General features: G+C 52.2%; 41 non-coding genes across 41 annotated transcripts; 32 read left to right on the forward strand and 9 right to left on the reverse strand.

Moving 5' to 3' along the window:
- Nucleotides 1-64: 64 nt before the first annotated feature.
- LOC122340465 lies at nucleotides 65-168 on the forward strand. The gene has a single exon (XR_006250242.1). It is a non-coding gene; the product is annotated as a U6 spliceosomal RNA (small nuclear RNA).
- A 633-nt stretch (nucleotides 169-801) lies between these two features.
- On the forward strand, nucleotides 802-873 carry trnaq-uug. Its single transcript has one exon. It is a non-coding gene; the product is annotated as a tRNA-Gln (tRNA).
- A 334-nt stretch (nucleotides 874-1,207) lies between these two features.
- On the forward strand, nucleotides 1,208-1,279 carry trnap-ugg. The gene has a single exon. It is a non-coding gene; the product is annotated as a tRNA-Pro (tRNA).
- Nucleotides 1,280-1,420: 141 nt separating this feature from the next.
- Nucleotides 1,421-1,500, forward strand: trnas-gcu. The gene has a single exon. It is a non-coding gene; the product is annotated as a tRNA-Ser (tRNA).
- A 359-nt stretch (nucleotides 1,501-1,859) lies between these two features.
- LOC122340455 lies at nucleotides 1,860-1,999 on the reverse strand. The gene has a single exon (XR_006250232.1). It is a non-coding gene; the product is annotated as a U4 spliceosomal RNA (small nuclear RNA).
- Nucleotides 2,000-2,605: 606 nt separating this feature from the next.
- On the forward strand, nucleotides 2,606-2,712 carry LOC122340459. Its single transcript, XR_006250236.1, has one exon. It is a non-coding gene; the product is annotated as a U6 spliceosomal RNA (small nuclear RNA).
- A 128-nt stretch (nucleotides 2,713-2,840) lies between these two features.
- Nucleotides 2,841-2,922, forward strand: trnas-gcu. Its single transcript has one exon. It is a non-coding gene; the product is annotated as a tRNA-Ser (tRNA).
- A 321-nt stretch (nucleotides 2,923-3,243) lies between these two features.
- On the forward strand, nucleotides 3,244-3,315 carry trnaq-uug. Its single transcript has one exon. It is a non-coding gene; the product is annotated as a tRNA-Gln (tRNA).
- A 550-nt stretch (nucleotides 3,316-3,865) lies between these two features.
- On the forward strand, nucleotides 3,866-3,944 carry trnas-gcu. Its single transcript has one exon. It is a non-coding gene; the product is annotated as a tRNA-Ser (tRNA).
- A 360-nt stretch (nucleotides 3,945-4,304) lies between these two features.
- LOC122340453 lies at nucleotides 4,305-4,444 on the reverse strand. Its single transcript, XR_006250230.1, has one exon. It is a non-coding gene; the product is annotated as a U4 spliceosomal RNA (small nuclear RNA).
- Nucleotides 4,445-5,047: 603 nt separating this feature from the next.
- Nucleotides 5,048-5,154, forward strand: LOC122340460. The gene has a single exon (XR_006250237.1). It is a non-coding gene; the product is annotated as a U6 spliceosomal RNA (small nuclear RNA).
- Nucleotides 5,155-5,282: 128 nt separating this feature from the next.
- Nucleotides 5,283-5,364, forward strand: trnas-gcu. The gene has a single exon. It is a non-coding gene; the product is annotated as a tRNA-Ser (tRNA).
- Nucleotides 5,365-5,679: 315 nt separating this feature from the next.
- trnaq-uug lies at nucleotides 5,680-5,751 on the forward strand. The gene has a single exon. It is a non-coding gene; the product is annotated as a tRNA-Gln (tRNA).
- A 333-nt stretch (nucleotides 5,752-6,084) lies between these two features.
- On the forward strand, nucleotides 6,085-6,156 carry trnap-ugg. The gene has a single exon. It is a non-coding gene; the product is annotated as a tRNA-Pro (tRNA).
- A 141-nt stretch (nucleotides 6,157-6,297) lies between these two features.
- Nucleotides 6,298-6,377, forward strand: trnas-gcu. The gene has a single exon. It is a non-coding gene; the product is annotated as a tRNA-Ser (tRNA).
- Nucleotides 6,378-6,736: 359 nt separating this feature from the next.
- Nucleotides 6,737-6,877, reverse strand: LOC122340468. Its single transcript, XR_006250245.1, has one exon. It is a non-coding gene; the product is annotated as a U4 spliceosomal RNA (small nuclear RNA).
- A 602-nt stretch (nucleotides 6,878-7,479) lies between these two features.
- LOC122340466 lies at nucleotides 7,480-7,589 on the forward strand. Its single transcript, XR_006250243.1, has one exon. It is a non-coding gene; the product is annotated as a U6 spliceosomal RNA (small nuclear RNA).
- A 935-nt stretch (nucleotides 7,590-8,524) lies between these two features.
- On the forward strand, nucleotides 8,525-8,596 carry trnap-ugg. Its single transcript has one exon. It is a non-coding gene; the product is annotated as a tRNA-Pro (tRNA).
- Nucleotides 8,597-9,176: 580 nt separating this feature from the next.
- LOC122340446 lies at nucleotides 9,177-9,317 on the reverse strand. Its single transcript, XR_006250223.1, has one exon. It is a non-coding gene; the product is annotated as a U4 spliceosomal RNA (small nuclear RNA).
- A 1,760-nt stretch (nucleotides 9,318-11,077) lies between these two features.
- Nucleotides 11,078-11,185, forward strand: LOC122340462. The gene has a single exon (XR_006250239.1). It is a non-coding gene; the product is annotated as a U6 spliceosomal RNA (small nuclear RNA).
- Nucleotides 11,186-11,700: 515 nt separating this feature from the next.
- Nucleotides 11,701-11,772, forward strand: trnaq-uug. The gene has a single exon. It is a non-coding gene; the product is annotated as a tRNA-Gln (tRNA).
- A 989-nt stretch (nucleotides 11,773-12,761) lies between these two features.
- LOC122340454 lies at nucleotides 12,762-12,900 on the reverse strand. The gene has a single exon (XR_006250231.1). It is a non-coding gene; the product is annotated as a U4 spliceosomal RNA (small nuclear RNA).
- Nucleotides 12,901-13,508: 608 nt separating this feature from the next.
- Nucleotides 13,509-13,615, forward strand: LOC122340461. The gene has a single exon (XR_006250238.1). It is a non-coding gene; the product is annotated as a U6 spliceosomal RNA (small nuclear RNA).
- A 128-nt stretch (nucleotides 13,616-13,743) lies between these two features.
- trnas-gcu lies at nucleotides 13,744-13,825 on the forward strand. The gene has a single exon. It is a non-coding gene; the product is annotated as a tRNA-Ser (tRNA).
- A 321-nt stretch (nucleotides 13,826-14,146) lies between these two features.
- trnaq-uug lies at nucleotides 14,147-14,218 on the forward strand. The gene has a single exon. It is a non-coding gene; the product is annotated as a tRNA-Gln (tRNA).
- Nucleotides 14,219-14,553: 335 nt separating this feature from the next.
- trnap-agg lies at nucleotides 14,554-14,626 on the forward strand. Its single transcript has one exon. It is a non-coding gene; the product is annotated as a tRNA-Pro (tRNA).
- Nucleotides 14,627-14,767: 141 nt separating this feature from the next.
- On the forward strand, nucleotides 14,768-14,848 carry trnas-gcu. The gene has a single exon. It is a non-coding gene; the product is annotated as a tRNA-Ser (tRNA).
- A 355-nt stretch (nucleotides 14,849-15,203) lies between these two features.
- LOC122340458 lies at nucleotides 15,204-15,341 on the reverse strand. Its single transcript, XR_006250235.1, has one exon. It is a non-coding gene; the product is annotated as a U4 spliceosomal RNA (small nuclear RNA).
- Nucleotides 15,342-15,939: 598 nt separating this feature from the next.
- Nucleotides 15,940-16,044, forward strand: LOC122340477. The gene has a single exon (XR_006250253.1). It is a non-coding gene; the product is annotated as a U6 spliceosomal RNA (small nuclear RNA).
- Nucleotides 16,045-16,569: 525 nt separating this feature from the next.
- Nucleotides 16,570-16,641, forward strand: trnaq-uug. The gene has a single exon. It is a non-coding gene; the product is annotated as a tRNA-Gln (tRNA).
- Nucleotides 16,642-16,977: 336 nt separating this feature from the next.
- On the forward strand, nucleotides 16,978-17,051 carry trnap-agg. Its single transcript has one exon. It is a non-coding gene; the product is annotated as a tRNA-Pro (tRNA).
- A 138-nt stretch (nucleotides 17,052-17,189) lies between these two features.
- trnas-gcu lies at nucleotides 17,190-17,268 on the forward strand. Its single transcript has one exon. It is a non-coding gene; the product is annotated as a tRNA-Ser (tRNA).
- Nucleotides 17,269-17,624: 356 nt separating this feature from the next.
- Nucleotides 17,625-17,764, reverse strand: LOC122340451. Its single transcript, XR_006250228.1, has one exon. It is a non-coding gene; the product is annotated as a U4 spliceosomal RNA (small nuclear RNA).
- A 601-nt stretch (nucleotides 17,765-18,365) lies between these two features.
- Nucleotides 18,366-18,472, forward strand: LOC122340475. The gene has a single exon (XR_006250251.1). It is a non-coding gene; the product is annotated as a U6 spliceosomal RNA (small nuclear RNA).
- A 531-nt stretch (nucleotides 18,473-19,003) lies between these two features.
- trnaq-uug lies at nucleotides 19,004-19,075 on the forward strand. The gene has a single exon. It is a non-coding gene; the product is annotated as a tRNA-Gln (tRNA).
- Nucleotides 19,076-20,060: 985 nt separating this feature from the next.
- LOC122340450 lies at nucleotides 20,061-20,200 on the reverse strand. Its single transcript, XR_006250227.1, has one exon. It is a non-coding gene; the product is annotated as a U4 spliceosomal RNA (small nuclear RNA).
- Nucleotides 20,201-20,798: 598 nt separating this feature from the next.
- On the forward strand, nucleotides 20,799-20,903 carry LOC122340476. The gene has a single exon (XR_006250252.1). It is a non-coding gene; the product is annotated as a U6 spliceosomal RNA (small nuclear RNA).
- A 548-nt stretch (nucleotides 20,904-21,451) lies between these two features.
- trnaq-uug lies at nucleotides 21,452-21,523 on the forward strand. The gene has a single exon. It is a non-coding gene; the product is annotated as a tRNA-Gln (tRNA).
- A 334-nt stretch (nucleotides 21,524-21,857) lies between these two features.
- On the forward strand, nucleotides 21,858-21,930 carry trnap-agg. The gene has a single exon. It is a non-coding gene; the product is annotated as a tRNA-Pro (tRNA).
- Nucleotides 21,931-22,506: 576 nt separating this feature from the next.
- LOC122340452 lies at nucleotides 22,507-22,646 on the reverse strand. Its single transcript, XR_006250229.1, has one exon. It is a non-coding gene; the product is annotated as a U4 spliceosomal RNA (small nuclear RNA).
- Nucleotides 22,647-23,241: 595 nt separating this feature from the next.
- Nucleotides 23,242-23,350, forward strand: LOC122340469. Its single transcript, XR_006250246.1, has one exon. It is a non-coding gene; the product is annotated as a U6 spliceosomal RNA (small nuclear RNA).
- The last annotated feature ends 419 nt before the right edge of the window (nucleotides 23,351-23,769 follow it).

The raw sequence follows: 23,769 nt of genomic DNA on the forward strand, positions 1-23,769 counted from the left end.
GACTCCTCCTTTCAGGTCTTCTTCCAAAGAGTCGCTACAAACTGGCCATCGACGAGGTGGCCGAGTGGTTAAGGCAGCACATATACTAAAATTGGATCGATACAGAGAAGATTAGCATGGCCCCTGCGAAAGGATGACACGCAAATCCGTGAAGCGCTCCATCTTTTCAGTCACGATGCTCGTGCTCCTCCACTCTTTCTGCCCTAGCGTCGTGAAAATAGGTTGAATGTAAATTCGGGACGTTGAAAGGAGATCTGGCAAAAAATGGCCAAGTCCGGATTTGCAGACGAGGTGCCTGAGTGGTTAAGGCGATGGGCTACTAATCCATTGTGCTCTGCACGCGTGGGTTTGAATCCCATCCTCTTCGCTTGATGTCTTTCCAGGTAGCCAACCCGCAGCTCTGCTTTCTGCCCACCTCTTGTTCTGAGAAAGGCAGAGGCCACGCCCCCTTTTGCAACAGTACTCCGGTGCCATGGACAGATGTGTCCAGCCCCTTACCTCAGCGGACGCTGCCGTTGTACTGTACTGCACCCCAGTACAGCACGGTATACGAGGTGTCGAGACGGCTCGATGGACCCTACCACCTTGGCGAGAGCTCGCAGGGACCCGAAGGGTACACATACCTGGAGCCGAGCAGCAGTCTTGTGCTCGCCACAGGTGTATCGTTTGGGCACAGTTCTGAAGCTTGCAGGTTTCAGCCTTTTCTACCTTACTAAAAAAAGTGCAGACACCCTATTGATGCTTCCAATTTGACTGTGGCACTTTCCATCCCGTCACTCTCCCTCTCCGCAGAATCGCCGGGGTTCCATGGTGTAACGGTCAGCATTCTGGACTTTGAATCCAGCGATCCGAGTTCATTTCTCGGTGGAACCTCAGTGACCAAGAGCTCAAGCTCTGAGGGCCAACTGACCATTTAAGCAGCATCCTCCCTAAAATCCATCTACATGTTAGGCCCAGCCCCAGTTTTCAATCCATTCAGAGACCGCCTGTCATTTGTTTGCCTTTGACACTGTGTCGAGGGCTTCAATTATTTCCATGTTAGTTCGAGTTCCTTATTTGTCTTTCATTTCTTGTGTTTAACTACTTCATGACAAAAATTCCCTTATTTTGTAGTTGCTGTAGATGTTCTTTTCCTTTCTCTCTGCTAGGGAGGTGCCAAAGGGGGTTCCTGCAGAAGACCCCTGGTCAGGCGGCGCAGTGCCCAGTAGGCTCGTTGGTCTAGGGGTATGATTCTCGCTTTGGGTGCGAGAGGTCCCGGGTTCAAATCCCGGACGAGCCCACCAGCAGCTTCTTCAGATGCAGCCTTCTGTTCGGTTCTCTTTGACACTGCTAGGCCCTTGTTTTCTGTCAATATCTGTTCTTTCCATTTTGACTCCTCCTTTCAGGTCTTCTTCCAAAGAGTCGCTACAAACTGGCCATCGACGAGGTGGCCGAGTGGTTAAGGCGATGGACTGCTAATCCATTGTGCTCTGCGCGTGGGTTCGAATCCCATCCTCGTCGCTTGGTGTCTTTCCAGGTGGCCAACCCAGAGCTCTGCAGCTTTGTTTTCTGACACAGGCCATTCACTTCTTTGCGTGCCCTACTAACGAGCTGATGATAAGGGGCGTGTCCGGATTGGACTGCTTAGCCGTTTTGCTCTACACGCGTGGGTTTGGAAGACCATCCTCACCGGTCAATTCTTGTCCAATTCTTTTAGAATCCAATCTGGCAAACACCATCGCTTTACACCTTTCGCTCATCTTCCTTGTCCGACACGCTCAATGCAGTTCCTCGGCTGCACAAAGGACAAAAACCTGCACATGATTGAAAAAAAGAGAAGAGAAAGAAGAAGAGCTTATCCTTTTCAACCAAACGCAAAGCCTCCAGAGAGGCTGGCAAAAATTGTCAAGGCTGACTGTATTTCAAGTCATCCCGGCGAGGTATTGGGTAAAGTTTTCAACCAGCAATGATCGCGCCTCGGATGAGCCTCATAGGCTACAATATTGCCTCTGCGAAAGATCGCCCACGAGGTGCGCGACCTCTTCAGCCCACCTAAGTGGACGTGGACCGACAGGGTGGTAACAAGCTTCAAACCGCCGCGCAGTCAGCCTTCTGGCCTAGGGGGCTGCAAAGAGTGTCTGCTAACCCAGAGGACCCAGTATTCATCGCAGCTCAGTCGCAGGGTTACCTCCCGCATCCACCCTACCATTTACAACACGTTACGCTGGATCTCGGTCTGCCCGTCTCAGCGTGGGAGCGCTTGCTTTAAAAATCGCTCCCTATCTCCTTTGCCCTAGAGATATTTCACCACAACCCAGCTGCAGTTCTTACATGTATTTAACTGCCCGCAGCTGTCACCGGTCTGACTGGTTTTGTTTTTCTCTCCTTTCCTGCCACCCCTTGTTTTGAGAAAGGCAGAGGCCACGCCCCCTTTTGCAATAGGTCTCGGTGCCATGGACAGGTGTGTCCAGCCCCTTGCCTCAGCGGACGCTGCTGCGTGTACTGTACTGCACCCCAGTACAGCACGGTATTCGAGGTGTCGAGACGGCTCGATGGACCCTACCACCTTGGCGAGAGCTCGCAGGGACCCGAAGGGTACACATACCTGGAGCCGAGCAGCAGTCTTGTGCTCGCCACGGCAGCACATATACTAAAATTGGATCGATACAGAGAAGATTAGCATGGCCCCTGCGAAAGGATGACACGCAAATCCGTGAAGCGCTCCATCTTTTCAGTCACGATGCTCGTGCTCCTCCACTCTTTCTGCCCTAGCGTCGTGAAAATAGGTTGAATGTACATTTGGGCCGTTGAAAGGAGATCTGGCAAAAAACGGCCAAGTCCGGATTTGCAGACTGGTCTTCGACGAGGTGACCGAGTGGTTAAGGCGATGGGCTGCTAATCCATTGTGCTCTGCACGCGTGGGTTCAAATCCCATCCTCTTCGCTTGATGTCTTTCCAGGTAGCCAACCCAGAGCTCAGCAGCTCTGCTTTCCGCCCACCTCTTGTTCTGAGAAAGGCAGAGGCCACGCCCCCTTTTGCAATAGTACTCCGGTGCCATGGACAGATGTGTCCAGCCCCTTACCTCAGCGGACGCTGCCGTTGTACTGTACTGCACCCCAGGTGTATCGTTTGGGCACAGTTCTGAAGCTTGCAGGTTTCAGCCTTTTCTACCTTACTAAAAAAAGTGCAGACACCCTATTGATGCTTCCAATTTGACTGTGGCACTTTCCATCCCGTCACTCTCCCTCTCCGCAGAATCGCCGGGGTTCCATGGTGTAACGGTCAGCATTCTGGACTTTGAATCCAGCGATCTGAGTTCATTTCTCGGTGGAACCTCAGTGACCAAGAGCTCAAGCTCTGAGGGCCAACTGACCATTTAAGCAGCATCCTCCCTAAAATCCATCTACATGTTAGGCCCAGCCCCAGTTTTCAATCCATTCAGAGACCGCCTGTCATTTGTTTGCCTTTGACACTGTGTCGAGGGCTTCAATTATTTCCATGTTAGTTCGAGTTCCTTATTTGTCTTTCATTTCTTGTGTTTAACTACTTCATGACAAAAATTCCCTTATTTTGTAGTTGCTGTAGATGTTCTTTTCCTTTCTCTCTGCTAGGGAGGTGCCAAAGGGGGTTCCTGAAGAAGACCCCCTGGTCAGGGCAGCGCAGTGCCCAGTAGGCTCGTTGGTCTAGGGGTATGATTCTCGCTTTGGGTGAGAGATGTCACGGGTTCAAATCCCCGGACGAGCCCGCCAGCAGCTTCTTCAGATGCAGCCTTCTGTTCGGTTCTCTTTGACACTGCTAGGCCCTTGTTTTCTGTCAATGTCTGTTCTTTCCATTTTGACTCCTCCTTTCAGGTCTTCTTCCAAAGAGTCGCTACAAACTGGCCATCGGCGAGGTGGCGAGTGGTTAAGGCGATGGACTGCTAATCCATTGTGCTCTGCGCGTGGGTTCGAATCCCATCCTCGTCGCTTGGTGTCTTACCAGGTGGCCAACCCAGAGCTCTGCAGCTTTGTTTTCTGACACAGGCCATTCACTTCTTTGCGTGCCCTACTAACGAGCTGATGATAAGGGGCGTGTCCGGATTGGACTGCTTAGCCGTTTTGCTCTACACGCGTGGGTTTGGAAGACCATCCTCACCGGTCAATTCTTGTCCAATTCTTTTTAGAATCCAATCTGGCAAACACCATCGCTTTACACCTTTCGCTCATCTTCCTTGTCCGACACGCTCAATGCAGTTCCTCGGCTGCACAAAGGACAAAAACCTGCACGTGATTGAAAAAAAGAGAAGAGAAAGAAGAAGAGCTTATCCTTTTCAACCAAGCGCAAAGCCTCCAGAGAGGCTGGCAAAATTGCCAAGGCTGACTGTATTTCAAGTCATCCCGGCGAGGTATTGGGTAAAGTTTTCAACCAGCAATGATCGCGCCTCGGATGAGCCTCATAGGCTACAATATTGCCTCTGCGAAAGAATGCCCACGAGGTGCGCGACCTCTTCAGCCCACCTAAGTGCACGTGGACCGACAGGGTGGTAACAAGCTTCAAACCGCCGCGCAGTCAGCCTTCTGGCCTAGGGGGCTGCAAAGAGTGTCTGCTAACCCAGAGGACCCAGTATTCATCGCAGCTCTGTCGCAGGGTTACCTCCGCATCCACCCTACCATTTACAACACGTTACGCTGGATCCCGGTCTGCCCGTCTCAGCGTGGGAGCGCTTGCTTTAAAAATCGTTCCCCATCTCCTTTGCCCTAGAGATATTTCACCACAACCCAGCTGCAGTTCTTACATGTATTTAACTGCCCGCAGCTGTCACCCGGTCTGACTGGTTTTGTTTTTCTCTCCTTTCCTGCCACCCCTTGTTTTGAGAAAGGCAGAGGCCACGCCCCCTTTTGCAATAGGTCTCGGTGCCATGGACAGGTGTGTCCAGCCCCTTGCCTCAGCGGACGCTGCCGTGTACTGTACTGCACCCCAGTACAGCCACGGTATCACGAGGTGTCGAGGCGGCTCGATGGACCCTACCACCTTGGCGAGCTCGCGGGGACCCGAAGGGTACACATACCTGGAGCCGAGCAGCAGTCTTGTGCTCGCCACGGCAGCACATATACTAAAATTGGATCGATACAGAGAAGATTAGCATGGCCCCTGCGAAAGGATGACACGCAAATCCGTGAAGCGCTCCATCTTTTCAGTCACGATGCTCGTGCTCCTCCACTCTTTCTGCCCTAGCGTCGTGAAAATAGGTTGAATGTACATTCGGGCCGTTGAAAGGAGATCTGGCAAAAAACGGCCAAGTCCGGATTTGCAGACTGGTCATCGACGAGGTGACAGAGTGGTTAAGGCGATGGGCTGCTAATCCATTGTGCTCTGCACGCGTGGGTTCGAATCCCATCCTCTTCGCTTGATGTCTTTCCAGGTAGCAGAGCTCAGCAGCTCTGCTTTCCGCCCACCTCTTGTTCTGAGAAAGGCAGAGGCCACGCCCCCTTTTGCAATAGTACTCCGGTGCCATGGACAGATGTGTCCAGCCCCTTACCTCAGCGGACGCTGCCGTTGTACTGTACTGCACCCCAGGTGTATCGTTTGGGCACAGTTCTGAAGCTTGCAGGTTTCAGCCTTTTCTACCTTACTAAAAAAAGTGCAGACACCCTTTTGATGCTACCAATTTGACTGTGGCACTTTCCATCCCGTCACTCTCTCTCTCCCCAGAATCACCGGGGTTCCATGGTGTAACGGTCAGCATTCTGGACTTTGAATCCAGCGATCCGAGTTCAAATCTCGGTGGAACCTCAGTGACCAAGAGCTCAAGCTCTGAGGGCCATCTGACCATTTAAGCAGCATCCTCCTAAAATCCATCTACATGTTAGGCCCAGCCCCAGTTTTCAATCCATTCAGAGACCGCCTGTCATTTGTTTGCCTTTGACACTGTGTCGAGGGCTTCAATTATTTCCATGTTAGTTCGAGTTCCTTATTTGTCTTTCATTTCTTGTGTTTAACTACTTTCATGACAAAAATTCCCTTATTTTGTAGTTGCTGTAGATGTTCTTTTCCTTTCTCTCTGCTGGGAGGTGCCAAAGGGGTTCCTGCAGAAGACCCCTGGTCAGGGCAGCGCAGTGCCCAGTAGGCTCGTTGGTCTAGGGGTATGATTCTTGCTTTGGGTGCGAGAGGTCCCGGGTTCAAATCCCGGACGAGCCCGCCAGCAGATTCTTCAGATGCAGCCTTCTGTTCGGTTCTCTTTGACACTGCTAGGCCCTTGTTTTCTGTCAATGTCTGTTCTTTCCATTTTGACTCCTCCTTTCAGGTCTTCTTCCAAAGAGTCGCTACAAACTGGCCATCGGCGAGGTGGCCGAGTGGTTAAGGCGATGGACTGCTAATCCATTGTGCTCTGCGCGTGGGTTCGAATCCCATCCTCGTCGCTTGGTGTCTTTCCAGGTGGCCAACCCAGAGCTCTGCAGCTTTGTTTTCTGACACAGGCCATTCACTTCTTTGCGTGCCCTACTAACGAGCTGCTGATGAAGGGGCGTGTCGGATTGGACTGCTTAGCCGTTTTGCTCTACACGCGTGGGTTTGGAAGACCATCCTCACGGTCAATTCTTGTCAATTCTTTTTAGAATCCAATCTGGCAAACACCATCGCTTTACACCTTTCGCTCATCTTCCTTGTCCGACACGCTCAATGCAGTTCCTCGGCTGCACAAAGGACAAATACCTGCACGTGATTGAAAAAAAGAGAAGAGAAAGAAGAAGAGCTTATCCTTTTCAACCAAAGCGCAAAGCCTCCGGAGAGGCTGGCAAAAATTACCAAGGCTGACTGTATTTCAAGTCATCCCGGCGAGGTATTGGGTAAAGTTTTCAACCAGCAATGATCGCGCCTCGGATGAGCCTCATAGGCTACAATATTGCCTCTGCGAAAGAATGCCCACGAGGTGCGCGACCTCTTCAGCCCATCTAAGTGCACGTGGACCGACAGGGTGGTAACAAGCTTCAAACCGCCGCGCAGTCAGCCTTCTGGCCTAGGGGGCTGCAAAGAGTGTCTGCTAACCCAGAGGACCCAGTATTCATCGCAGCTCTGTCGCAGGGTTACCTCCCGCATCCACCCTACCATTTACAACACGTTACGCTGGATCCCGGTCTGCCCGTCTCAGCGTGGGAGCGCTTGCTTTAAAAATCGTTCCCCATCTCCTTTGCCCTAGAGATATTTCACCACAACCCAGCTGCAGTTCTTACATGTATTTAACTGCCCGCAGCTGTCACCCGGTCTGACTGGTTTTGTTTTTCTCTCCTTTCCTGCCACCCCTTGTTTTGAGAAAGGCAGAGGCCACGCCCCCTTTTGCAATAGGTCTCGGTGCCATGGACAGGTGTGTCCAGCCCCTTGCCTCAGCGGGCTGCTGCGTGTACTGTACTGCACCCCAGTACAGCACGGTATCTGAGTGTCGAGATGGCTCGATGGACCCTACCACCTTGGCGAGAGCTCGCGGGGACCGAAGGGTACACATACCTGGAGCCGAGCAGCAGTCTTGTGCTGCTCGCCACGGCAGCACATATACTAAAATTGGATCGATACAGAGAAGATTAGCATGGCCCCTGCGAAAGGATGAGACGCAAATCCGTGAAGCGCTCCATCTTTTCAGTCACGATGCTCGTGCTCCTCCACTCTTTCTGCCTTAGCGTCGTGAAAATAGGTTGAATGTACATTCGGGCCGTTGAAAGGAGATCTGGCAAAAAGCGGCCAAGTCGGATTTGCAGACTGGTCATCGGCGAGGTGACAGAGTGGTTAAGGCGATGGGCTGCTAATCCATTGTGCTCTGCATGCGTGGGTTCGAATCCCATCCTCTTCGCTTGATGTCTTTCCAGGTAGCGAGCTCAGCAGCTCTGCTTTCCGCCCACCTCTTGTTCTGAGAAAGGCAGAGGCCACGCCCCCTTTTGCAATAGTACTCCGGTGCCATGGACAGATGTGTCCAGCCCCTTACCTCAGCGGCGCGCTCTCGTTGTACTGTACTGCACCCCAGGTGTATCGTTTGGGCACAGTTCTGAAGCTTGCAGGTTTCAGCCTTTTCTACCTTACTAAAAAAAGTGCAGACACCCTACTGATGCTTCAAATTTGACTGTGGCACTTTCCATCCCGTCACTCTCCCTCTCCGCAGAATTGCAGGGGTTCCATGGTGTAACGGTCAGCATTCTGGACTTTGAATCCAGCGATCCGAGTTCATTTCTCTCGGTGGAACCTCAGTGACCAAGAGCTCAAGCTCTGAGGGCCATCTGACCATTTAAGCAGCATCCTCCCTAAAATCCATCTACATGTTAGGCCCAGCCCCAGTTTTCAATCCATTCAGAGACCGCCTGTCATTTGTTTGCCTTTGACACTGTGTCGAGGGCTTCAATTATTTCCATGTTAGTTCGAGTTCCTTATTTGTCTTTCATTTCTTGTGTTTAACTACTTTCATGACAAAAATTCCCTTATTTTGTAGTTGCTGTAGATGTTCTTTTCCTTTCTCTCTGCTAGGGAGGTGCCAAAGGGGGTTCCTGCAGAAGACCCCCTGGTCAGGGCAGCGCAGTGCCCAGTAGGCTCGTTGGTCTAGGGGTATGATTCTCGCTTTGGGTGCGAGAGGTCCCGGGTTCAAATCCCGGACGAGCCCGCCAGCAGCTTCTTCAGAAGCAGCCTTCTGTTCGGTTCTCTTTGACACTGCTAGGCCCTTGTTTTCTGTCAATGTCTGTTCTTTCCATTTTGACTCCTCCTTTCAGGTCTTCTTCCAAAGAGTCGCTACAAACTGGCCATCGGCGAGGTGGCGAGTGGTTAAAGCGATGGACTGCTAATCCATTGTGCTCTGCGCGTGGGTTCGAATCCCATCCTCGTCGCTTGGTGTCTTTCCAGGTGGCCAACCCAGAGCTCTGCAGCTTTGTTTTCTGACACAGGCCATTCACTTCTTTGCGTGCCCCTACTAACGAGCTGATGATAAGGGGCGTGTCGGATTGGACTGCTTAGCCGTTTTGCTCTACTGCGCGTGGGTTTGGAAGACCATCCTCACGGTCAATTCTTGTCCAATTCTTTTTAGAATCCAATCTGGCAAACACCATCGCTTTACACCTTTCGCTCATCTTCCTTGTCCGACACGCTCAATGCAGTTCCTCGGCTGCACAAAGGACAAAAACCTGCACGTGATTGAAAAAAAGAGAAGAGAAAGAAGAAGAGCTTATCCTTTTCAACCAAACGCAAAGCCTCCGGAGAGGCTGGCAAAAATTGCCAAGGCTGACTGTATTTCAAGTCATCCCGGCGAGGTATTGGGTAAAGTTTTCAACCAGCAATGATCGCGCCTCGGATGAGCCTCATCGGCTACAATATTGCCTCTGCGAAAGAATGCCCACGAGGTGCGCGACCTCTTCAGCCCACCTAAGTGCACGTGGACCGACAGGGTGGTAACAAGCTTCAAACCACCGTGCAGTCAGCCTTCTGGCCTAGGGGGCTGCAAAGAGTGTCTGCTAACCCAGAGGACCCAGTATTCATCGCAGCTCAGTCGCTGGGTTACCTCCGCATCCACCCTACCATTTACAACACATTACGCTGGATCCCGGTCTGCCCGTCTCAGCGTGGGAGCGCGAAGGTCGGGTTCAAATCTCCTTTGCCCTAGAGCCCGCCACCAGCTTCTGCAGAAGCAGCCTTCTGTTCGCTGTTCTCTGGTTTTGTTTTCTCTGCTTTCCTGGCCCTTGTTTTCTGTCAGATGCCTGTTCTTTCCAGGTCTTGCCATGGACAGGTGTTCTCCTTGCCTCAGGTCTTCTTCCAAAAGTCGCAGTACAAACTGGCCATCGAGTGTCGAGGTGGCTCGAGTGGTTAGAGCTACGCGGGGACCGATTGACTGCTAATCCATTGTGCTCTGCACGCGTGGGTTCGAATCCCATCCTCGATACGATTAGGTGTCTTTCCAGGTAGCCAAATCCCAGAGCTCTGCAGCTCGTGCTCCTCCACTTTTCTGACACAGGCCATTCACTTGAATGTGCATTCGGCCCTACTAACGAGCTGATGATAAGGGGCGTGTCCGGATTTTGGACTGTCTTAGCCGACAGAGTACTCTACAGCGATGGTTTGGAAGACCATTGTGCTCTCACGCGTGGGTTCGAATCCCATCCTCTTAAGCTTGATGTCTTTCCAGGTAGAACCCAATCTGGCAAACTCTGCTTTCGCCCACACCTTCTGAGAAAGGCAGAGGCCATCTTCCTTTTGCAATTGTCCGTGCCACGCTCAATGCAGTTCCTCGGCTGCACAAAGGACAAAAACCTGCACGTGATTGTATCGTTTGAGCAGAGAAAGAAGCTTGCAGTTTCAGCCTTTTCAACTAAAAAAGCAAAGACTCCGGACTGATGCTGGCAATTTACCAAGGCTGACTGTCCATCCCGTCATCCTCCCGGAGAGGTATTAGTTCCATGGTGTTTTCAACCAGCAATGATCGACTTTCGGATCCAGCCTCAGTTCAAATCTACAATATTGCCTCAGTGACGAAAGAGCTCAAGCTCTGAGGTGCGCTGACCTCTTCAGCCCACCCTCCTGCGTGGACCGACAGGGTTGGTAACAATCCTTCAGAGACCGCCTGCCATTTGTGTTTGCCTTCTGGCCTAGGGGCTGCAAAGAGTGTCTGCTAACCCAGAGGACCCAGTATTCATCGCAGCTCAGTCGCTTTGAGGTTACCTCCCGCATCCACCCTACCATTTACAACACGTTACGCTGGATCCCGGTCTGCCCGTCTCAGCGTGGGCGCGCTGCTTTAAAAATCGTTCCCCATCTCCTTTGCCCTAGAGATATTTCACCACAACCCAGCTGCAGTTCTTACATGTATTTAACTGCCGCAGCAGCTGTCACCAGTCTGACTGGTTTTGTTTTCTCTCCTTTCCTGCCACCCCTTGTTTTGAGAAAGGCAGAGGCCACGCCCCCTTTTGCAATAGGTCTCGGTGCCATGGACAGGTGTGTCAGCCCCTTGCCTCAGCGGACGCTGCCGCAGTGTACTATGCTGCACCCCAGTACAGCCGCGGTATACGAGGTGTCGAGGCGGCTCGATGGACCCTACCACCTTGGCGAGAGCTCGCGGGGACCGAAGTAGTACACATACCTGGAGCCGAGCAGCAGTCTTGTGCTCGCCACGGCAGCACATATACTAAAATTGGATCGATACAGAGAAGATTAGCATGGCCCCTGCGAAAGGATGACACGCCAAATCCGTGAAGCGCTCCATCTTTTCAGTCACGATGCTCGTGCTCCTCCACTCTTTCTGCCTAGCGTCGTGAAAATAGGTTGAATGTACATTCGGGCGTTGAAAGGAGATCTGGCAAAAAGCGGCCAAGTCGGATTTGCAGACTGGTCATCGGCGAGGTGACCGAGTGGTTAAGGCGCGATGGGCTGCTCTGCGCGTGGGTTCGAATCCCATCCTCTTCGCTTGATGTCTTTCCAGGTAGCCAACCCAGAGCTCAGCAGCTCTGCTTTCCGCCCACCTCTTGTTCTGAGAAAGGCAGAGGCCACGCCCCCTTTTGCAATAGTACTCCGGTGCCATGGACAGATGTGTCCAGCCCCTTACCTCAGCGGGGCGCTCGTTTGTACTATACTGCACCCCAGGTGTATCGTTTGGGCACAGTTCTGAAGCTTGCAGGTTTCAGCCTTTTCTACCTTACTAAAAAAAGTGCAGACACCCTACTGATGCTTCCGATTTGACTGTGGCACTTTCCATCCCGTCACTCTCCCTCTCCGCAGAATCGCCGGGGTTCCATGGTGTAACGGTCAGCATTCTGGACTTTGAATCCAGCGATCCGAGTTCAAATCTCGGTGGAACCTCAGTGACCAAGAGCTCAAGCTCTGAGGGCCATCTGACCATTTAAGCAGCATCCTCCCTAAAATCCATCTACATGTTAGGCCCAGCCCCAGTTTTCAATCCATTCAGAGACCGCCTGTCATTTGTTTGCCTTTGACACTGTGTCGAGGGCTTCAATTATTTCCATGTTAGTTCGAGTTCCTTATTTGTCTTTCATTTCTTGTGTTTAACTACTTTCATGGCAAAAATTCCCTTATTTTGTAGTTGCTGTAGATGTTCTTTTCCTTTCTCTCTGCTAGGGAGGTGCCAAAGGGGGTTCCTGCAGAAGACCCCCTGGTCAGGGCAGCTCAGTGCCCAGTTGGCTCGTTGGTCTAGGGTATGATTCTCGCTTAGGGTGCGAGAGGTCCTGGGGTTCAAATCCCGGACGAGCCCGCCAGCAGCTTCTTCAGAAGCAGCCTTCTGTTCAGTTCTCTTTGACACTGCTAGGCCCTTGTTTTCTGTCAATGTCTGTTCTTTCCATTTTGACTCCTCCTTTCAGGTCTTCTTCCAAAGAGTCGCTACAAACTGGCCATCGGCGAGGTGGCGAGTGGTTAAAGCGATGGACTGCTAATCCATTGTGCTCTGCGCGTGGGTTCGAATCCCATCCTCGTCGCTTGGTGTCTTTCCAGGTGGCCAACCCAGAGCTCTGCAGCTTTGTTTTCTGACACAGGCCATTCACTTCTTTGCGTGCCCTACTAACGAGCTGATGATAAGGGGCGTGTCCGGATTGGACTGCTTTAGCCGTTTTGCTCTACACAGCGTGGGTTTGGAAGACCATCCTCACGGTCAATTCTTGTCAATTCTTTTTAGAATCCAATCTGGCAAACACCATCGCTTTACACCTTTCGCTCATCTTCCTTGTCCGACACGCTCAATGCAGTTCCTCGGCTGCACAAAGGACAAAAACCTGCACGTGATTGAAAAAAAGAGAAGAGAAAGAAGAAGCTCATCCTTTTCAACCAAAGCGCCAAAGCCTCCGGAGGCTGGCAAAAATTGCCAAGGCTGACTGTATTTCAAGTCATCCCGCGAGGTATTGGGTAAAGTTTTCAACCAGCAATGATCGCGCCTCGGATGAGCCCTCATCGGCTACAATATTGCCTCTGCGAAAGAATGCCCACGAGGTGCGCGACCTCTTCAGCCCACCTAAGTGGACGTGGACCGACAGGGTGGTAACAAGCTTCAAACCGCCGCGCAGTCAGCCTTCTGGCCTAGGGGCTGCAAAGAGTGTCTGCTAACCCAGAGGACCCAGTATTCATTGCAGCTCAGTCGCAGGGTTACCTCCGCATCCAACCTACCATTTACAACACGTTACGCTGGATCCCGGTCTGCCCGTCTCAGCGTGGGAGCGCTGCTTTAAAAATCGTTCCCCATCTCCTTTGCCCTAGAGATGTTTCACCACAACCCAGCTGCAGTTCTTACATGTATTTAACTGCCCGCAGCTGTCACCAGTCTGACTGGTTTTGTTTTCTCTCCTTTCCTGCCACCCCTTGTTTTGAGAAAGGCAGAGGCCACGCCCCCTTTTGCAATAGGTCTCTCGGTGCCATGGACAGGTGTGTCCAGCCCCTTGCCTCAGCGGACGCTTTCTGCCGTGTACTATACTGCACCCCAGTACAGCCACGGTATCACGAGAGTGTCGAGGCGGCTCGATGGACCCTACCACCTTGGCGAGAGCTCGCGGGGACCGAAAGGGTACACATACCTGGGGCCGAGCAGCAGTCTTGTGCTCGCCACGGCAGCACATATACTAAAATTGGATCGATACAGAGAAGATTAGCATGGCCCCTGCGAAAGGATGACACGCAAATCCGTGAAGCGCTCCATCTTTTCAGTCACGATGCTCGTGCTCCTCCACTCTTTCTGCCCTAGCGTCGTGAAAATAGGTTGAATGTACATTCGGGCTGTTGAAAGGAGATCTGGCAAAAAACGGCCAAGTCCGGATTTGCAGACTGGTCATCGACGAGGTGACCGAGTGGTTAAGGCGATGGGCTGCTAATCCATTGTGCTCTGCACGCGTGGGTTCGAATCCCATCCTCTTCGCTTGATGTCTTTCCAGGTAGCCAACCCAGAGCTCAGCAGCTCTGCTTTCCGCCCACCTCTTGTTCTGAGAAAGGCAGAGGCCACGCCCCCTTTTGCAATAGTACTCCGGTGCCATGGACAGATGTGTCCAGCCCCTTACCTCAGCGGACGCTGCCGTTGTACTGTACTGCACCCCAGGTGTATCGTTTGGGCACAGTTCTGAAGCTTGCAGGTTTCAGCCTTTTCTACCTTACTAAAAAAAGTGCAGACACCCTACTGATGCTTCCGATTTGACTGTGGCACTTTCCATCCCGTCACTCTCCCTCTCCGCAGAATCGCCGGGGTTCCATGGTGTAACGGTCAGCATTCTGGACTTTGAATCCAGCGATCCGAGTTCAAATCTCGGTGGAACCTCAGTGACCAAGAGCTCAAGCTCTGAGGGCCATCTGACCATTTAAGCAGCATCCTCCTAAAATCCATCTACATGTTAGGCCCAGCCCAGTTTTCAATCCATTCAGAGACCGCCTGTCATTTGTTTGCCTTTGACACTGTGTCGAGGGCTTCAATTATTTCCATGTTAGTTCGAGTTCCTTATTTGTCTTTCATTTCTTGTGTTTAACTACTTTCATGACAAAAATTCCCTTATTTTGTAGTTGCTGTAGATGTTCTTTTCCTTTCTCTCTGCTAGGGAGGTGCCAAAGGGGGTTCCTGCAGAAGACCCCCTGGTCAGGGCAGCTCAGTGCCCAGTAGGCTCGTTGGTCTAGGGGTATGATTCTCGCTTAGGGTGCGAGAGGTCCCGGGTTCAAATCCCGGGACGAGCCCGCCAGCAGCTTCTTCAGAAGCAGCCTTCTGTTCAGTTCTCTTTGACACTGCTAGGCCCTTGTTTTCTGTCAATGTCTGTTCTTTCCATTTTGACTCCTCCTTTCAGGTCTTCTTCCAAAGAGTCGCTACAAACTGGCCATCGGCGAGGTGGCGAGTGGTTAAGGCGATGGACTGCTAATCCATTGTGCTCTGCACGCGTGGGTTCGAATCCCATCCTCGTCGCTTGGTGTCTTTCCAGGTGGCCAACCCAGAGCTCTGCAGCTTTGTTTTCTGACACAGGCCATTCACTTCTTTGCGTGCCCTACTAACGAGCTGATGATAAGGGGCGTGTCGGATTGGACTGCTTAGCCGTTTTGCTCTACACGCGTGGGTTTGGAAGACCATCCTCACGGTCAATTCTTGTCAATTCTTTTTAGAATCCAATCTGGCAAACACCATCGCTTTACACCTTTCGCTCATCTTCCTTGTCCGACACGCTCAATGCAGTTCCTCGGCTGCACAAAGGACAAAAACCTGCGTGATTGAAAAAGAGAAGAGAAAGAAAGAAGAACATCATCCTTTTCAACCAAGCGCAAAGCCTCCGGAGAGGCTGGCAAAAATTACCAAGGCTGACTGTATTTCAAGTCATCCCGGCGAGTATTGGGTAAAGTTTTCAACCAGCAATGATCGCGCCTCGGATGAGCCTCATAGGCTACAATTGCCTCTGCGAAAGAATGCCCACGGTGCGCGACCTCTTCAGCCCACCTAAGTGGGCGTGGACCGACAGGGTGGTAACAAGCTTCAAACCGCGCGCAGTCAGCCTTCTGGCCTAGGGGCTGCAAAGAGTGTCTGCTAACCCAGAGGACCCAGTATTCATCGCAGCTCAGTCGCAGGGTTACCTCCCGCATCCACCCTACCATTTACAACACGTTACGCTGGATCCCGGTCTGCCCGTCTCAGCGTGGGGCGCGCTGCTTTAAAAATCGTTCCCCATCTCCTTTGCCCTAGAGATATTTCACCACAACCCAGCTGCAGTTCTTACATGTATTTAACTGCCCGCAGCTGTCACCAGTCTGACTGGTTTTGTTTTTCTCTCCTTTCCTGCCACCCCTTGTTTTGAGAAAGGCAGAGGCCACGCCCCCTTTTGCAATAGGTCTCGGTGCCATGGACAGGTGTGTCAGCCCCTTGCCTCAGCGGGCGCTGCCGTGTACTATACTGCACCCCAGTACAGCCACGGTATCGAGAGTGTCGAGGCGGCTCGATGGACCCTACCACCTTGGCGAGAGCTCGCGGGGACCGAAGGGTACACATACCTGGAGCCGAGCAGCAGTCTTGTGCTCGCCACGGCAGCACATATACTAAAGTGGATCGATACAGAGAAGATTAGCATGGCCCCTGCGAAAGGATGACACGCCAAATCCGTGGCGCTCCATCTTTTCAGTCACGATGCTCGTGCTCCTCCACTCTTTCTGCCTAGCGTCGTGAAAATAGGTTGAATGTACATTCGGGCGTTGAAAGGAGATCTGGCAAAAAGCGGCCCAAGTCGGATTTGCAGACTGGTCATCGGCGAGGTGACAGAGTGGTTAAGGCGATGGGCTGCTAATCCATTGTGCTCTGCGCGTGGGTTCGAATCCCATCCTCTTCGCTTGATGTCTTTCCAGGTAGCCAACCCAGAGCTCAGCAGCTCTGCTTTCCGCCCACCTCTTGTTCTGAGAAAGGCAGAGGCCACGCCCCCTTTTGCAATAGTACTCGGTGCCATGGACAGATGTGTCCAGCCCCTTACCTCAGCGGGCGCTCTCGTTTGTACTGTACTGCACCCCAGGTGTATCGTTTGGGCACAGTTCTGAAGCTTGCAGGTTTCAGCCTTTTCTACCTTACTAAAAAAGTGCAGACACCCTACTGATGCTTCGATTTGACTGTGGCACTTTCCATCCCGTCACTCTCCCTCTCCGCAGAATCGCCGGGGTTCCATGGTGTAACGGTCAGCATTCTGGACTTTGAATCCAGCGATCCGAGTTCAAATCTCGGTGGAACCTCAGTGACCAAGAGCTCAAGCTCTGAGGGCCATCTGACCATTTAAGCAGCATCCTCCTAAAATCCATCTACATGTTAGGCCCAGCCCCAGTTTTCAATCCATTCAGAGACCGCCTGTCATTTGTTTGCCTTTGACACTGTGTCGAGGGCTTCAATTATTTCCATGTTAGTTCGAGTTCCTTATTTGTCTTTCATTTCTTGTGTTTAACTACTTTCATGACAAAAATTCCCTTATTTTGTAGTTGCTGTAGATGTTCTTTTCCTTTCTCTCTGCTAGGGAGGTGCCAAAGGGGGTTCCTGCAGAAGACCCCCTGGTCAGGGCAGCTCAGTGCCCAGTAGGCTCGTTGGTCTAGGGGTATGATTCTCGCTTAGGGTGCGAGAGGTCCCGGGTTCAAATCCCGGACGAGGCCCGCCAGCAGCTTCTTCAGAAGCAGCCTTCTGTTCAGTTCTCTTTGACACTGCTAGGCCCTTGTTTTCTGTCAATGTCTGTTCTTTCCATTTTGACTCCTCCTTTCAGGTCTTCTTCAAAAGTCGCTACAAACTGGCCATCGGCGAGGTGGCGAGTGGTTAAGGCGATGGACTGCTAATCCATTGTGCTCTGCGCGTGGGTTCGAATCCCATCCTCGTCGCTTGGTGTCTTTCCAGGTGGCCAACCCAGAGCTCTGCAGCTTTGTTTTCTGACACAGGCCATTCACTTCTTTGCGTGCCCTACTAACGAGCTGATGATAAGGGGCGTGTCGGATTGGACTGCTTAGCCGTTTTGCTCTACACGCGTGGGTTTGGAAGACCATCCTCACGGTCAATTCTTGTCCAATTCTTTTTAGAATCCAATCTGGCAAACACCATCGCTTTACACCTTTCGCTCATCTTCCTTGTCCGACACGCTCAATGCAGTTCCTCGGCTGCACAAAGGACAAAAACCTGCACGTGATTGAAAAAAAGAAGAGAAAGAAGAAGAGCTTATCCTTTTCAACCAAGCGCAAAGCCTCCGGGAGGCTGGCAAAAATTACCAAGGCTGACTGTATTTCAAGTCATCCCGGCGAGGTATTGGGTAAAGTTTTCAACCAGCAATGATCGCGCCTCGGATGAGCCTCATAGGCTACAATATTGCCTCTGCGAAAGAATGCCCACGAGGTGCGCGACCTCTTCAGCCCACCTAAGTGGGCGTGGACCGACAGGGTGGTAACAAGCTTCAAACCGCCCGCGCAGTCAGCCTTCTGGCCTGGGGGCTGCAAGAGTGTCTGCTAACCCAGAGGACCCAGTATTCATCGCAGCTCAGTCGCAGGGTTACCTCCGCATCCACCCTACCATTTACAACACGTTACGCTGGATCCCGGTCTGCCCGTCTCAGCGTGGGGGCGCTTGCTTTAAAAATCGTTCCCCATCTCCTTTGCCCTAGAGATATTTCACCACAACCCAGCTGCAGTTCTTACATGTATTTAACTGCCGCAGCTGTCACCAGTCTGACTGGTTTTGTTTTCTCTCCTTTCCTGCCACCCCTTGTTTTGAGAAAGGCAGAGGCCACGCCCCCTTTTGCAATAGGTCTCGGTGCCATGGACAGGTGTGTCCAGCCCCCTTGCCTCAGCGGGCGCTGCTCGTGTACTATACTGCACCCCAGTACAGCCGCGGTATCTGAGTGTCGAGGCGGCTCGATGGACCCTACCACCTTGGCGAGAGCTCGCGGGGACCCGAAGGGTACACATACCTGGAGCCGAGCAGCAGTCTTGTGCTGCGCCGCGGCAGCACATATACTAAAATTGGATCGATACAGAGAAGATTAGCATGGCCCCTGCGAAAGGATGACACGCCAAATCCGTGGCGCTCCATCTTTTCAGTCACGATGCTCGTGCTCCTCCACTCTTTCTGCCCTAGCGTCGTGAAAATAGGTTGAATGTACATTCGGGCGTTGAAAGGAGATCTGGCAAAAAAGCGGCCAAGTCGGATTTGCAGACTGGTCATCGGCGAGGTGACCGAGTGGTTAAGGCGATGGGCTGCTAATCCATTGTGCTCTGCGCGTGGGTTCGAATCCCATCCTCTTCGCTTGATGTCTTTCCAGGTAGCCAACCCAGAGCTCAGCAGCTCTGCTTTCCGCCCACCTCTTGTTCTGAGAAAGGCAGAGGCCACGCCCCCTTTTGCAATAGTACTCGGTGCCATGGACAGATGTGTCCAGCCCCTTACCTCAGCGGGCGCGCTGCCGTTTGTACTGTACTGCACCCCAGGTGTATCGTTTGGGCACAGTTCTGAAGCTTGCAGGTTTCAGCCTTTTCTACCTTACTAAAAAAAGTGCAGACACCCTACTGATGCTTCGATTTGACTGTGGCACTTTCCATCCCGTCACTCTCCCTCTCCGCCCAGAATCGCCGGGGTTCCATGGTGTAACGGTCAGCATTCTGGACTTTGAATCCAGCGATCCGAGTTCAAATCTCGGTGGAACCTCAGTGACCAAGAGCTCAAGCTCTGAGGGCCATCTGACCATTTAAGCAGCATCCTCCTAAAATCCATCTACATGTTAGGCCCAGCCCCAGTTTTCAATCCATTCAGAGACCGCCTGTCATTTGTTTGCCTTTGACACTGTGTCGAGGCTTCAATTATTTCCATGTTAGTTCGAGTTCCTTATTTGTCTTTCATTTCTTGTGTTTAACTACTTTCATGACAAAAATTCCCTTATTTTGTAGTTGCTGTAGATGTTCTTTTCCTTTCTCTCTGCTAGGGAGGTGCCAAGGGGTTCCTGCAGAAGACCCCTGGTCAGGGCAGCTCAGTGCCCAGTAGGCTCGTTGGTCTAGGGTATGATTCTCGCTTAGGGTGCGAGAGGTCCCGGGTTCAAATCCCGGGACAGAGCCCGCCAGCAGCTTCTTCAGAAGCAGCCTTCTGTTCAGTTCTCTTTGACACTGCTAGGCCCTTGTTTTCTGTCAATGTCTGTTCTTTCCATTTTGACTCCTCCTTTCAGGTCTTCTTCCAAAAGTCGCTACAAACTGGCCATCGGCGAGGTGGCGAGTGGTTAAAGCGATGGACTGCTAATCCATTGTGCTCTCTGCGCGTGGGTTCGAATCCCATCCTCGTCGCTTGGTGTCTTTCCAGGTGGCCAACCCAGAGCTCTGCAGCTTTGTTTTTTCTGACACAGGCCATTCACTTCTTTGCGTGCCCTACTAACGAGCTGATGATAAGGGCGTGTCGGATTGGACTGCTTAGCCGTTTTGCTCTACTGCGCGTGGGTTTGGAAGACCATCCTCACGGTCAATTCTTGTCAATTCTTTTTAGAATCCAATCTGGCAAACACCATCGCTTTACACCTTTCGCTCATCTTCCTTGTCCGACACGCTCAATGCAGTTCCTCGGCTGCACAAAGGACAAAAACCTGCGTGATTGAAAAAAAGAGAAGAGAAGAAGAAGAAGAGCTTATCCTTTTCAACCAAGCGCAAAGCCTCCGGGAGGCTGGCAAAAATTACCAAGGCTGACTGTATTTCAAGTCATCCGGCGAGGTATTGAGGTAAAGTTTTCAACCAGCAATGATCGCGCCTCGGATGAGCCTCATAGGCTACAATATTGCCTCTGCGAAAGAATGCCCACGAGGTGCGCGACCTCTTCAGCCCACCTAAGTGGGCGTGGACCGACAGGGTGGTAACAAGCTTCAAACCGCCGCGCAGTCAGCCTTCTGGCCTGGGGGCTGCAAAGAGTGTCTGCTAACCCAGAGGACCCAGTATTCATCGCAGCTCAGTCATGGGGTTACCTCCGCATCCACCCTACCATTTACAACACGTTACGCTGGATCCCGGTCTGCCCGTCTCAGCGTGGGGCGCTTTGCTTTAAAAATCGTTCCCCATCTCCTTTGCCCTAGAGATATTTCACCACAACCCAGCTGCAGTTCTTACATGTATTTAACTGCCGCAGCTGTCACCAGTCTGACTGGTTTTGTTTTCTCTCCTTTCCTGCCACCCCTTGTTTTGAAAAAGGCAGAGGCCACGCCCCCTTTTGCAATAGGTCTCGGTGCCATGGACAGGTGTGTCCAGCCCCCTTGCCTCAGCGGGGGCGCTGCCGTGTACTATACTGCACCCCAGTACAGCCACGGTATCTGAGTGTCGAGGCGGCTCGATGGACCCTACCACCTTGGCGAGCTCGCGGGGACCGAAGGGTACACATACCTGGAGCGAGCAGCAGTCTTGTGCTCGCCACGGCAGCACATATACTAAAATTGGATCGATACAGAGAAGATTAGCATGGCCCCTGCGAAAGGATGACCGCCAAATCCGTGGCGCTCCATCTTTTCAGTCACGATGCTCGTGCTCCTCCACTCTTTCTGCCTAGCGTCGTGAAAATAGGTTGAATGTACATTCGGGCGTTGAAAGGAGATCTGGCAAAAAAGCGGCCAAGTCGGATTTGCAGACTGGTCATCGGCGAGGTGACCGAGTGGTTAAGCGATGGGCTGCTAATCCATTGTGCTCTGCTCTGCGTGTGTCTGAATCCATCTCTCGTGGGTTCGAATCCCATCCTCTTCGCTTGATGTCTTTCCAGGTAGCCAACCCAGAGCTCAGCAGCTCTGCTTTCCGCCCACCTCTTGTTCTGAGAAAGGCAGAGGCCACGCCCCCTTTTGCAATAGTACTCGGTGCCATGGACAGATGTGTCCAGCCCCTTACCTCAGCGGGCGCTCTCGTTTGTACTATACTGCACCCCAGGTGTATCGTTTGGGCACAGTTCTGAAGCTTGCAGGTTTCAGCCTTTTCTACCTTACTAAAAAAAGTGCAGACACCCTACTGATGCTTCCGATTTGACTGTGGCACTTTCCATCCCGTCTCTCCCTCTCCCCAGAATCGCCGGGGTTCCATGGTGTAACGGTCAGCATTCTGGACTTTGAATCCAGCGATCCGAGTTCAAATCTCGGTGGAACCTCAGTGACCAAGAGCTCAAGCTCTGAGGGCCATCTGACCATTTAAGCAGCATCCTCCTAAAATCCATCTACATGTTAGGCCCAGCCCCAGTTTTCAATCCATTCAGAGACCGCCTGTCATTTGTTTGCCTTTGACACTGTGTCGAGGGCTTCAATTATTTCCATGTTAGTTCGAGTTCCTTATTTGTCTTTCATTTCTTGTGTTTAACTACTTTCATGACAAAAATTCCCTTATTTTGTAGTTGCTGTAGATGTTCTTTTCCTTTCTCTCTGCTAGGGGAGGTGCCAAGGGGTTCCTGCAGAAGACCCCCTGGTCAGGGCAGCTCAGTGCCCAGTAGGCTCGTTGGTCTAGGGGTATGATTCTCGCTTAGGGTGCGAGAGGTCCCGGGTTCAAATCCCGGAGAGCCCGCCAGCAGCTTCTTCAGAAGCAGCCTTCTGTTCAGTTCTCTTTGACACTGCTAGGCCCTTGTTTTCTGTCAATGTCTGTTCTTTCCATTTTGACTCCTCCTTTCAGGTCTTCTTCCAAAAGTCGCTACAAACTGGCCATCGGCGAGGTGGCGAGTGGTTAAAAGCGATGGACTGCTAATCCATTGTGCTCTGCGCGTGGGTTCGAATCCCATCCTCGTCGCTTGGTGTCTTTCCAGGTGGCCAACCCAGAGCTCTGCAGCTTTGTTTTTCTGACACAGGCCATTCACTTCTTTGCGTGCCCTACTAACGAGCTGATGATAAGGGGCGTGTCGGATTGGACTGCTTAGCCGTTTTGCTCTCTGCGCGTGGGTTTGGAAGACCATCCTCACGGTCAATTCTTGTCAATTCTTTTTAGAATCCAATCTGGCAAACACCATCGCTTTACACCTTTCGCTCATCTTCCTTGTCCGACACGCTCAATGCAGTTCCTCGGCTGCACAAAGGACAAAAACCTGCTGCGTGATTGAAAAAAAGAAGAGAAAGAAGAAGAGCTTATCCTTTTCAACCAAGCGCAAAGCCTCCGGGAGGCTGGCAAAAATTACCAAGGCTGACTGTATTTCAAGTCATCCCGGCGAGGTATTGGGTAAAGTTTTCAACCAGCAATGATCGCGCCTCGGATGAGCCTCATAGGCTACAATATTGCCTCTGCGAAAGAATGCCCACGAGGTGCGCGACCTCTTCAGCCCACCTAAGTGGGCGTGGACCGACAGGGTGGTAACAAGCTTCAAACCGCCCGCGCAGTCAGCCTTCTGGCCTGGGGGCTGCAAAGAGTGTCTGCTAACCCAGAGGACCCAGTATTCATCGCAGCTCAGTCGCGGGGTTACCTCCGCATCCACCCTACCATTTACAACACGTTACGCTGGATCCCGGTCTGCCCGTCTCAGCGTGGGGCGCTGCTTTAAAAATCGTTCCCCATCTCCTTTGCCCTAGAGATATTTCACCACAACCCAGCTGCAGTTCTTACATGTATTTAACTGCCGCAGCTGTCACCAGTCTGACTGGTTTTGTTTTCTCTCCTTTCCTGCCACCCCTTGTTTTGAAAGGCAGAGGCCACGCCCCCTTTTGCAATAGGTCTCGGTGCCATGGACAGGTGTGTCCAGCCCCTTGCCTCAGCGGGCGCTGCCGTGTACTATGCTGCACCCCAGTACAGCCACGGTATCTGAGTGTCGAGGCGGCTCGATGGACCCTACCACCTTGGCGAGCTCGCGGGGACCGAAGGGTACACATACCTGGGGCGAGCAGCAGTCTTTTGCTGCTCGCCGGCGGCAGCACATATACTAAAATTGGATCGATACAGAGAAGATTAGCATGGCCCCTGCGAAAGGATGACACGCCAAATCCGTGAAGCGCTCCATCTTTTCAGTCACGATGCTCGTGCTCCTCCACTCTTTCTGCCTAAGCGTCGTGAAAATAGGTTGAATGTACATTCGGGCGTTGAAAGGAGATCTGGCAAAAAAGCGGCCAAGTCGGTTGCAGACTGGTCATCGGCGAGGTGACCGAGTGGTTAAGGCGATGGGCTGCTAATCCATTGTGCTCTGCGCGTGGGTTCGAATCCCATCCTCTTCGCTTGATGTCTTTCCAGGTAGCCAACCCAGAGCTCAGCAGCTCTGCTTTCCGCCCACCTCTTGTTCTGAGAAAGGCAGAGGCCACGCCCCCTTTTGCAATAGTACTCGGTGCCATGGACAGATGTGTCCAGCCCCTTACCTCAGCGGGCGCTCTCGTTTGTACTATACTGCACCCCAGGTGTATCGTTTGGGCACAGTTCTGAAGCTTGCAGGTT

The sequence above is a fragment of the Puntigrus tetrazona genome, unplaced genomic scaffold, assembly GCF_018831695.1.
Source record: "Puntigrus tetrazona isolate hp1 unplaced genomic scaffold, ASM1883169v1 S000001057, whole genome shotgun sequence".
In the NCBI taxonomy this organism is placed as follows: Eukaryota; Metazoa; Chordata; class Actinopteri; order Cypriniformes; family Cyprinidae; genus Puntigrus; species Puntigrus tetrazona.